The sequence below is a fragment of the Homalodisca vitripennis genome, chromosome 4, assembly GCF_021130785.1.
Source record: "Homalodisca vitripennis isolate AUS2020 chromosome 4, UT_GWSS_2.1, whole genome shotgun sequence".
NCBI classification, from domain to species: domain Eukaryota; kingdom Metazoa; phylum Arthropoda; class Insecta; order Hemiptera; family Cicadellidae; genus Homalodisca; species Homalodisca vitripennis.
The window spans coordinates 197487049-197500354 of record NC_060210.1 but is presented as its reverse complement, the minus strand read 5'-3'; positions in this window follow the sequence as shown (position 1 = coordinate 197500354).

The following is a 13306-nucleotide window of genomic DNA, read 5'->3' as shown; positions in this document are numbered from 1 at the left end:
TAATTTTACTATCTAACTACTACCATAAATCTAAAAACTTATGAGACCTATCTTGGTTGTCTTATGACAGGGATAGGGTTCTCCCTGTTTTTGTATACGAGTATGAGTTTATTTATCAAGGAAACGAGGCAAAATCAATTATCACGCAAAAATTTCTAAGACCGAAGCAAATTTAAATGGCTATAAATGTACACTATTTGGCGTATTTTCTTGATCGTGGCAACAAGGCAAACTTAACATTGGCGTCGGAAATATAATTCACTGGAACCAGACAGAAATGCTCATGCACGTTCAAAGCCTATGCAAACATGTGCGAAACCGTCGGTAACTGCTAGTATTTGATAAATTATTCATTGGAAGTAAAGTTTCCATGGATGGAAATACCTAAGTAATCATAATTAGCAGAGCCAATAAAAACATAAAGCAGAAGACCTTCAGTCCGGGAATTCTTGTTCTAAATCCACAAAATCAGTTGTTATAAACAAAAACAACACTGGTTCAATCACACAACCTTGCACATGACCTGTCAATACACTAATTATCCTAGCCAAATTAATTGTACTGGATATCATTAGTTATGTCCGTGTATCATTGGCATCACAGGGGCCCAATCGGTCAAGCCAATACTTGCAAACTTATTGGCCAGATTCGATAAGCTTTGCCAATTCAGTCACGCTTTCTTCGCGCTTGGGAGCTAATTGGAGTCGGGCATTGCCAAGTGAATCAGCTCGCTAAATTAAAGCTCTCCGATATTTATAGCTTTCTTCACTTTCGTTTTTAATCTTACGCTATGTCAGTATACTGTGCTTTGTTTTAGACAAATTGGTTGGTAAAACAATACACTTCGCATAGTATTCCTTCGTGACACATTGTATGCTAACTAACCGAATCAACATGATTCGAATTTTATTTTCATATAATATAAAGCATAATTGAATAAAAACACTCTTATAATGACATTTATTACTATACTGGCCAATAAATAATAATACTTAAGCGATAAAGGTTAAATTGGTTACTATCAAAATTCATTTATTTTTTATGTCGAGTTGACCTAAACAATAATTATTTTACTTTTTTTGTAATCAGAATTTCAACATTGCCCGTTCTCCGGGCATGGGTACCTGTGGCAGCCGTGTGACACAAGCCTAACACCAAAAAGAGAGGAAAGTGTTCGAGTAGCCTTGACACAGATATCGGCGATACAGCTAGTAGCAGCCACGTGTTATTATCGTATCTGGTTCAACAGAATATTGGTTCTGGGGTTCAGTTTGATATTTTGAGCCATTCACACCTAAAGTGAGATTGAAGATAAACTTAGCAATCACATTGAATCAACTCTTCCCAACAAAGCTACCTTATATGTTTAACACTCGGTTGCTCCACCGTGATTAAAGATCGTGTAATACGTCTTCGCCTAGATTACCTATATTGTTCATTTTAGATTTCTCTGATGTTGAAAATATGTATACAGTCGATTTTGAGCTTTTTTCGTCACCAAACTTATTGGATCTATTCAGAGGAACGCGACTCCAGATTCCAGGTGTTAAGTTTATTCCAGACGCTGCTCTAAAAGGAAGGTGAACTGGAGCTAAACACAACATTCTCGTTTAATCAAAACCCTTCCCACCCCATAACGTAGAGTGGTTTGTACAGTGGCGCAGTGTAGTGGGTATGGCGGTTATCGCGAGATAACAGAGTCAAGCAACGTCGAGCGTGGCTGCTGCTTGGATGGGTGATTGCTGAGCGATCATGTCCTTGCAAGCAACCCGCCTACCCGGCCATTGGTGGTCGTTCGGAAGTCACCTTTAAGCCGTTGGTTTTTCCCCAGTTTAAGTGTTAGAGAAGGCTTCTTAGCCCAAATTTCGCCTGGTAAAAATAAAGCTTTACTTTTACTTTATGTGTAGGGGACTTGGTTGCTCCACCATGATTTAAAGATCCTACCTAAAACGTCGTAACGCACTCAATTGTGCACCTGATGAGACAGTAAGAATACCCCTTCACCTAGATTACACTATATTTTTTATGTCCACGTCTATGATGCTGAAACGATTTTATTTTGTGCCAATTTTTGGATCTCTTCTCTAAAAGGAGAGGCGAACGTGACTCCAGCTTCCAGGAGTAAAGTCAATCACAGTCTCAGATTTACAGGCGCTAACTAGAGCTAAACTCAACACCCGCAATAAAAGGAGACAATCAGAAAGATAATTGAGAGATAATTTGGTACAGCCACTAGATGAGGAAACTCAGCCTCTACCTTTTCACTCCTAAGCAGATAGTCAAATTGGAAAAAATTGGGATTGAAATATTTCTACATATCAAAAGCACTTGCAAGGAATTTTATATAGCCTATTCATCAATTAGGCTTGATTGAAGATTAACACAATATCATAACTTTAGTAGTTCCATACTATGGTAGGCTTCCCACCCTAGTATCTAAAATTTCTTAAAAAGACTACTCCACCAGAGAGAAAGAACCTAGAATATAATTAGTATAGTACCTTACGTAGTCGCCAATTCCGAAATTTGTTGTCTAAGTATTCAACAACAACGACATTTCATCTAAGTTAAACACGTCGCACCCCAAAATTATCTCAAAGAATTGAAAAGGAAGAAAAGAAGAGGACAACTGGTCTAAGTTATTAAAATCTGTCACGGACTTTGTAAATAACTGTCAACTACTGGACCAACCACGGTGAAACTTCGCTAACACAATAAGGATCTTGAGATATTTTGACCACGTTGTATAAATAATCAAACGTGATTAAAATTTGTTTTTCATGAAAAATTTGTTATAATTTATATACAATTAATACTTTTAACTTTTAATGGTAATTTTTGGACACTTCTACTATCCGCCGTGTAGTGTAACAAAAAATGCGTAACAAGAGACTAGATTTGTTCTCATCAACATTACTGTAATGCAAGAACGTAGCCAGAAAAAATTTGGGAGGTCGAGGCAATTGATATTTTCCCATAGTGGACAGAGAGTAAGGCCCCATTTTGTTCCTTAAAGAGTTCTTGAATCCGTTTCTTTCTTTGTTGAGAACGATCTTTCAGCAGTACATGTCAGTAATACTAAATGGTATTTAAATAATAATAAATAGATGAAAATTTAGGAGGTGCCCCGTCAAGACCCCAGGACCCCCTCGCTGCTAACGTCCTTCCTGTAATGACCATCAACATGCTTTTTTTCCCTGGCACAACATGCAATTTAAGATAAAACGCATTTCTTTTTTGGACTATAAAAATTATAACATATTGGATTTTAAATTTAGATTCTAACCAAATACTGATGTATTATAAAAAGTGTGTTTAAATGGTTTACTTGTAGATTTTTTAATTAAACGTGATTTTGAATAATTTATATGAACTTATTTTGCTTTTAACCTGGGGTTTCTTAAGTGTCTTTACTATCCGAAGTTTTCGCTTAGCTACCGCTATGAGTAGAATAGTATACGTTTATCTAGGATAAAATAAACATACGTCACTCACAAATTCTAAAAAATATTAAAAATATTGATAAATTATTTTAAGAATTTCGATAATTCGGCTCAGAATTTAATTCAATTTAGAACCTTCCAAATCTGATAAATAAGGTGGATCACCCGATCATACAAAAAAATTACTTATGATCAATCTACTTCAATCAATCTACTCAATCGATACGATCAATTTCCGAGTGTCCACTCCGACGGTCACGTGACCGAGTGTCGTGACCGTGACTGTACCTCCAGTTCGCCCCTCTTCACGGCCAATCTGAGGGCAGAACAAACAACATGGTGTCCGTAATAACACGGTATCGCTACGATGGTGCGGTTATCTCCGGAGATCACCACATCACCGCATATTGTAGCGTGATCGTTCCTCAGATATCGCTAACGAGTCGATCGCCTGCTCCTATCTTCTGACCTTTAACACCTGCGGTCACACGGCACTCACGATAACGATGGGTTCAGGGGCAGAGCTCGTATTTGCAGAGTGGCGTATCCAAGGGGTTCCACCTATGTAGTGACACGTTCTGAAACAGTCGATAGAAACCTAGGGATCGGAGGGATTTCTTGACCTTCTCAGAGAATTCTAGGATACCTTAATGGTGTTTTGTTAAATGTTTTCTTCAAATGAAGATACTCTGAGTCTGAGGCTTCAATATTTTCTAATATTAACGTAGTCCCCAACCAACAGATTTGGTTGTTTAGTATACGATTTGGTTCTGGAATGTGGGGTGGGGTGGGGGGTTGGAAGGTGTCTTTCGCAGTTGCTTGCTAAAAACGAATCTAGAAAGGCAACCCTGGCAATTTGAAGTTATGAAGGATTTAGAATTGCACCGAATGAAGAAGCTCTGTAGTCTTGGGCTTGAAAATTTTATGATTATAGCACACTCCCAATCCAACATTCAATAGTTATGCTTTGCGTAAGGGAAGGTTGGCAGAAGATATTTTTAATTTAAAAGTTGGACACGTTGTTGGGGTTTCACTTGATTGGCTGAGATGGTCTTCAGTGATTTGAGATTGCTAATGCTCTGTCATAGATCCCAAATCACCAAGGGGTCCCCCAGGGATCTATCCTTCGCCCTGTACTGTTTTGGATTAGGTAAACGATATTGGTGCATCGATGTAAAATTGAATAGTAATCCAATATGCGGATTAAGCGACTAACTGCTTCTAAGAAAGATTAGTTATATCATTGAGATATGTTGAAATAAATTCGTGTATTCACTATTTCTCCAACGATCTTCATACTAGCAATTTAAAATCAGATTATATACATTTTCCCATATATAACAAGACAGCGAGGTTCGATCCGCTATGATGGTAGATGATGGTCTCTTAGAGAACGTGGGATCTACTCTATTTCTGAAGCTGTACGTTGACAAAGGATTGACCTAGAAAGATCAATTTTAAGCAAAGGTTACTTTAAATATTTCTGCATTGACGAATCTGGGTCATTTTTTGCTCTTTATGTGTTTAAGGATGGCTTGTTTTGGTGTTGTATATCCGCATCTAACCTACGGCGTACGCGTTTGAGGCGAATGTGCTTTAGTTAGATTAAGCTAATAATATTTTTAAGCCTCAAACAAATATTATCAAATGTTAACCAAGAGAGTCGTGCCGATTTGCTTTCAGGGAGCTTGGTTTAATGACTATAGCCTGCCTCTACATTTGCAGATTTCAATGTAAATAATGCTGGGTAGTGACGTCCATGATTATGGTACTCACTAGAGCATAGACAGCTATTAGAGTACAACAGAGTACAATACAGGTACTTAATAAGATTCCTTCACAAGCTGGTGTCAGACTAATCAATGGTCTCCCTGAAAGCATTACAGAGTTAGACAGTAAAAAGCAGTTAAAAGCTCGGTAAAAAGACATTTTATTGTCAGAGGCGTTTTACTCTTTAGATGAGTTTATGTAACGCCGCTGGAATCACTAACTACGGTTTAACGGAACTGATACTGAAATCATGTATGAAATATGGGACTGTACTTATTGTAGGTATGAATGAGATTTTATGGTAGAGAAAGAGAGGTATGTTCTTTCTATTCTGTTAATATTGTTTTTATTGTCTTAAAAACTAATTTCAATTATGACATCTTATGCAGCTGCGAATACAATCCATATTGTTTAAAATCAATAAAAATGTGGTTATTGATTAATCATAAATGTATGAGATTATCTGAGTTAACCTAAAATTAGTCTTATTATTATTTCATTGTATTACTCAACAATTTTGCCGTCATGGATTTTTAACTATTACATATCTAAAATAAGTTTATGTTGAGTTATTAACAACTATGTCTTTTTATTGAACATTAATGATTTTCTTTTGCAACGAATATTGTCTTTTTAGTACAACAAATAATTTCTGTATGATTAGATGTAACTAGGAGTTGGCGATAAGTATCGTTTAATTAAGTTCTGTAAATAACGCGTAGTAAGGTACATAATGAAAATTGCTTGAACAGACAACACTCATTGCGTTCTGAGGTTTCAACTGCAAAAGACAACAAAAGACAATCTTGTGTAGGAATAGGAAAAAGGATAAGTATTATCTTACGAGAATCATAACTTTCATAATTTAATAACATCATCGCTTCTTGTGTTGGTGTGTTTATGCATCGATATTTTTTAAACTACTCAACGGATTTTGATACGGTTTCCACTGTCTGCTTCGTTATGAACTAGGGCAGGTTCCTAGGTATGATACATCAATATTTTACTCGTAGAATGTAAAGAAAAGTTTGCATAATGCGAAAAGTGATATTTTTAGCGCTTTCATTGACAATACTAACTAAACCTTATGACTTCTAACAAAATATAATGTGCTACGGAATTGTAAATTTCAAAATTACAGGTCGGCGGTGGCATATATTTATCTGCAAAGAATATCTCACAATAGCAATTATTGTCTTTTAAAGTTTACATTTTTATTAGCATTTCCGAACCTAATTTCATGGAGTGGGGTAAAAATCAATATTACTTATAGCACCAGAAACATGGCGGACCGCAAATTAAACGCTTTTAAACCTAAGTGTGATTCCAAAACCCACATATTTTGGACCGTAATAAATTTTCAGTCATACGTAAGTTATTTATTTTTTTATCGGAATAAAACAAACTATCACTATGACACATGAACAATCTTAGACAGAAAGTAAATTAAAAGAGCCGAAAGTGGACACTTTTTATTGAAGTTGGTGTTTGTTGGTATATATTTTCTTGATCAGAGTATAAGTCAAACTCAACTATGGCACTTGAAATACCTTAGATAAAAAATTAATCCAAACAGACGAAATTTGACTCTTTTAGACCAAATTAGATTTTCGAGTCTTGTATGTGTATATTCACACAACAAAGCCACTCCATCATATTACATTGTAAATGCTTCAACTAAGAAAGCTATGGCCTTCGTTTTTGAAAATTGGGCGTGAAGCCGCTGGTAACTGCTAGTAAAACATAAACTATCCTTTTTGTTCACTTGGAGTCGTCTTGTGTTTTGTTCTGACAGAAGTGATTGTGTTCTAACCTAAGATTAACCAACAACAATTCAGGGTTGACACAACATCCCCTGCCTCGCTGTTCGAACCCTCAAGAGTCCATCATTGTCTACTATCAGTGCTGCCAGTCGTGCCTAAACAAACATCCCTGTCTTGGGCCAACATCTTGAAGCCTCGCGGTGAAAAGGCACTAATTGAGGCCCGGAACGGCGACAAGAGCAGCTTTATCTGGGCTGCCATTCGGCCGAGACGCGTCTTATGCTAATAGTGTTTACTCAATTAATACATCTCGAGTGCTGTATTGTTTCAGTGGATTCACCCCCCCCCCCCCGCTCACCACCACGACCGACTGGCGGCAATCAGCTGTCAAGCCATTGTTGCCAACTGTTAGTACAGCGGCGCAGTGGTGCCAATCCACCGAACATAATTCATCCCCGACACTTGTCGATATTTTTGCACCACTCTGCCTGTTTATTTGATGTGCGGCTTTGCGCCCGAGCAGATTTGTCATTAGGTATTTTTACAAGTGCGGGAGATGTCAGATACACGCGAGGGAGACGAGGTTTCGCGCGTTTGTTCACACTGCCTTCGTCACAGTTTTGCCCACATGTTCCATTGTCAGTAGTGTTTTTGTATTCGGAGATATTTAATGAGTTCTGTTAGGCTTACCCGCTTCTTGATTCTGTTTACTTCGACACGCGTTGTTAACTAGAGATGAAACTTTTAAAATGATCGGAGAACTCTTGTAAGACATCTCACGTTTTATTTATAAAAAAAAAAAAAATACAGAGGTTTAAAACATAGTGTCTCATACTGACAAATACATGAGGAATTCATTAATCAATGATTGTAATAGACCGATATAACAGAGTATTGAAGGGGACGAAAGAATATATCACTGAGTTTCAAATCTCTAGGTCCTTTATATAAAGAGTTACAATCATACAGACAGACGGACGGTCAGACTTCCCTTTGACATTTTAACCTTGAAATCACTAGGGCAGAACAGTTTGAATATATGTACAATGTACAATCTTCACCATACTCATTAAAATATTTTTTTATTTTTAAATGATAAAAAATCCCCCCCCTCTTCCAAGGGAAAACGAGGATGTGGTAACTATAAATTTTCGAATTGCAACCCCTATCTTGTGGCGTATTACTTTAATGGTATATTGAATAGAAATTCAATGATATGAATAAAACCTCTATACGATGTTCCTAGCAAAAGTTATGGGCAAATAAAATAACCCCTTACATCTCAGGGTGTAAATTAAGTCCTGATACACCTGGATATATCCCAAACGGATTGAGATATCGATGTACAACCTTCACCATACTTATTAAATTGTTTTTTGATTTTTTCAGTGATAAAGAAATTCCTCCCTCTTTTTAAAGGGGTATGCGAGGGATAAGTATCAATTATCGAACTGCAACCTCTATCTTGGGACATATCATTTTAATGGGCTATTGAATAGAAATATAATGATATGAATACAACTTATCTACGATGTTCCTAGTAAAAGTTATGGGGCAAATTACCCCTTACATATCAGGGTGTAAATTAAGTCCTGATACACCTGGATATATCCCATTTGAGGTAGCGCTGTATAACTTTCACCATACTTATTAAAACTTTTTTGATTTTTTCAGTGATAAAGAAATAAAGGGGTATGCGAGGGGGATAAGTATCAATTATCGAACTGCAACCTCTATCTTGGGACATATCATTTTAATGGGCTATTGAATAGAAAAAGTTATGGGCAAATTACCCCTTACATCTCAGGGTGTAAATTAAGTCCTGATACACCTGGATATATCCCAAACGGTTTGAGGTAGCGCTGTATAACTTTCACCATACTTATTAAAAACTTTTTTGATTTTTTCAGTGATAAAGAATCCCTCCTCTTTTCCAAGGGGTAAAATGCGAGGATGTGGATAATATCAATTTTCGAACTTGCAATCCTCTATCTTGTGACATATCATTTTAATGGGCTATTGAATAGAAAAAGTTATGGGCAAATTACCCCTTACATCTCAGGGTGTAAATTAAGTCCTGATACACCTGGATATATCCCAAACGGTTTGAGGTAGCGCTGTATAACTTTCACCATACTTATTAAAAACTTTTTTTGATTTTTTCAGTGATAAAGAAATTCCTCTCCTCTTTTTAAAGGGGTATGCGAGGGGGATAAGTATCAATTATCGAACTGCAACCTCTATCTTGGGACATATCATTTTAATGGGCTATTGAATAGAAAAAGTTATGGGCAAATTACCCCTTACATCTCAGGGTGTAAATTAAGTCCTGATACACCTGGATATATCCCAAACGGTTTGAGGTAGCGATGTATAACTTTCACCATACTTATTAAAAACTTTTTTTTTTTTTCAGTGATAAAGAAATTTCCTCTCCTCTTTTTAAAGGGGTATGCGAGGGGGATAAGTATCAATTATCGAACTGCAACCTCTATCTTGTGACATATCATTTTAATGGTAAATTGAATAGAAACACATTGATATGAATAACACATCTCTACGAAGTTCCTAGCAGAATTAATGGGCAAGTAACCCCTTATGTATTTAAGTCCCGATATGCCTAGATATATATTTGAAACGGATTGATGTATCGATATTCAACCTTAACCATACTTATTAAAATACTTTTTTGGGATTTACCAAGTTTCAAATCTCTAAGTTTTTATATCAAGAGTTGTCATACAAACGTACACGGACAGACGGACTGGTCTTTGACCTTTTGACCTCAAAATCAATATGGTCTTCCATTGCCCAAGAGGAACATATCTACCAAGATTCATATCTCTAGACTTATTGCACAGATGATTGCCTACGATAGGAGTTCAAGAAGCCTCTGTTGGGTCGTTATTATTGCACGCAAGTTGCGTTGACCGACAATAATGCTACTGTTGAGAAACTTCCGTTTCACTGGTGAAAGTTAAACAAGTTTAAAATTGGGAAGAACTCGTTTCTGAAATATTGCAAAGGGCGCTGGTAGGCAAATATATGTGCAGTATAATGACGAGCATTTCGTAACCGGTAGACCGAGTAATAATTTACGAAAAACGCGCCTGTTATGGAGAGGTTTTAGCCTCCAAAGATTTTGTAAGATATGATTAATTACAATTTTGTGACACTGCCCAGTTGGTACTTACAGTTTTTCTGAAGTGTATTTTTCTAAAACTGAATTTCTGGTGCTCAAGGAGATCATCTACGTACATAAAACAAAGTCGGGTAAGGTTACACGATTTACAACACAAGAATGGCTGTACCGATTATAATCATCTCTGATTTGTTGGATTCGTCTCCGCCCTAAATAGCAGAATAACTATTAAGGTATTGCAGAAGTTAACGGATAAATCAGGTAAATAGAAAAAGAAAGAGATTTGTATACAATAGTATAGGGTGATAAAGACAGTGAAATATAATCAACTGTTCCGTCTAAAGATTGTTTTATGACACCAAAAAAATACGTTTATTTAATTTAAACACTATTTTCTATGTATGTACATTTATAGTCTTGAAAGCATAGAGTAAGCTTGATAATAACAACAATTCTTATTTCGAGCTTTGCTGCAAATCACTATTAAGCACAAAGTAAAAGATTACAATTTTCAGTAAATATATACTTTTAACTGTACATTTTAGCAAATAAGTTTACAGTGCTTGGTCAGTGCTGTAATGGAGATATAAAAGTCAAAGTTACTATTATCCATTACGTAATTTAAAGACCATTGTAAAAGCTTTATTAGATGTCATTTGACAGAAGTAGGCTTCTCAGACCTTTGCCTGTGTATATATTTTTATTTTATTGTGAAACAAAACAAAATCAAGTATGGCGCAAAAAGTCTCAGATCGGAACAAATTACAATCGCCATAAATATACACTTTTTGACATATTTTCTTGATTGTGGCAACAAGACCAACTCAAGATTAGCGTCGGAAATATAATTTACTCCAACAAGAAGTGGTCGTGTACGTGCAAAGCCTTCGTAGGTTTGCGGGTGAAGCCGCGGGAAACTGCTAGTTAACAATAAAAGACTCGTAAATCTATTTTAATCGTTACGATACATTTTTCATCCCTTTCTATAATTTTAGCCAACTATTCCAACAGTAGCATAATTTATTTATGTTCTCTCTCTTAGTATTGGTAGATATACCTTTTAAAGGAAATGTCAACAGTTATTATTATTCCCTATTGAAATAGTAGTGAAAATGTGATTAAATTATTTTAAAAAACTCTATGAACTATTCAGTGATTATAAATGTTGATATAAAACTATTTAGAGAAGTACTTTGCTAAACAAGGTCTGAAAATTCCTTTATCAATTCTTAAGTGCCGCTGATTTCTTAATCCGGTCCGTCGTAAGTGTTCTGGGCTGTATCTTGACGGAATAAATCCTTTTAATTAAAGCTTTTTACTTTTTGTTATAAAATAGTTTTTTAGTTGTTGATTGATATATGTTAAAATCTATTTTACGTTTAAAGCACAATTTCAATTAATTTATCTTTATTATAATGCAGATTAGGGGAAAGAGAAGAATCGCATGGCCCTAATTTTGCCTGCTAAAAACATTTTTTTTTTAATTTCAAAGTTTATTATTAATTATTTTATTAACTCCTCATTACAGGTTTATCTTTATATTAGAATAATGAATAGCCAACTAAAAACCTTTTGGAACATTATTTTATTTCAGACACTTGTTTCAGTATTAAACCATCATCAGTGTGAATATTAACCTCTAACTAAATAATAAACAATAAATAACTAAATATACACATGTGGTCTATTTAAACAGATGTTAAATTTATATTACACAGTTGTAAATGTTGATTAGTATTCTGTATTAATATATTTTCAAAGATAGGGTTTGCCTTATTTTTTAGATTGCTATTTAATATGATGTGAGGATCTTTGTTATAATTTAGATAAATATGTAATTTTTTCTTTCGTGTTTAAACTTTCTCCTTTCTTTCGATATCCAAAATGTCCATGTTCTTCTCAATATTTTTGTAGTTACGGTCAGTTTCTAATAAATGTTCAGCGAAATTGTAGACATGTTTTTTTTTCAAAGCTTGTATATGTTCTTTAACCTTTTATTAAAATTTCTGCCAGTTTGTCCAATATAATAGCTTTCACAGTCACTACAGTAAATTTTGTATACTCGAGATTACTTGTATAATTCTTGTTTGTCATCTTTTTGGTTTACTTTGTTTTCAATATGTTTAAATGTATTATTTCTTGTTTAGTAACTGATGGAATATATATCAAGAGAATGTTTGAATTTGTAACGCTATTTAAATATTAATTTAAATATTCGATATACTCGATTGCACTTGTTCTGTGATCAGTAAAACGGACAGAGAACCGTTATCACTAAACGCTTTGAAACGCCGCCCCGCCAACCCGCGCGTTATCACGGACCTGTGTCACGTGACGCCTTTGAGCGGGGTTCCCAGGGCCAGCTCAGAGCTACTGTATGTGGAACTATCTCTCAGGGCACGTGTGTATGTCCACTCCCTCCCCCCACCCCCCTCGACATTTTACAGAGTTTTATTTGTTTTGTCCAGCACATACAAAGCTCTAGCACAATTTAGGGTTGGCCACCTATTTATTTATTCATATCGCTATGTACTTTTAATATTTATGAATACAAAATCAATATTTTTTCAATATAATTATTAATTTAATGTTTCATAAAATATTTTATATTGCCGATATTCTGATTTTATTTTGATCACGATGGTAATTTGAAAAATCTCAATTTTTAATGATTTTCATTTTCATAATAATCATTTATAATTTAATACTTAGTAATTATATAATTTAACAAATTAAAATTATTGATATAAATTTTAAAAATACATTTTTAGTAATTTATGATACTGTCAATAATAATTTTTAATAATAATCCACTTCCTCTCAAAATTTCCTTTGGGTCAAAACCAAGATAAAATAGTATAACATTTTTTAAATATAATTGGCCTAAGTATCAAAGATAAATAGTATTAATGCATTAAACATTACCAAACATGTTGGAGAACAGGAGATCAGTACAAGTTTAATAGCCCACGAAACAACTACAAAACCTGGACATCTAAAAAACCCCTTATCTATTCTAGATGAACCCGCGGTTGTATTGAGAAGGACGGTCAATAAGCGGGATGACTCCTCCACTGAAGGTATCTAACTCTTATCTGCTCTAGATGGACCTGAGGTTGTATTGAGGAGGGCGGTCAATAAGCGGGATGACTCCTCCACTGAAGGTATCTAACTCTTATCTGCTCTAG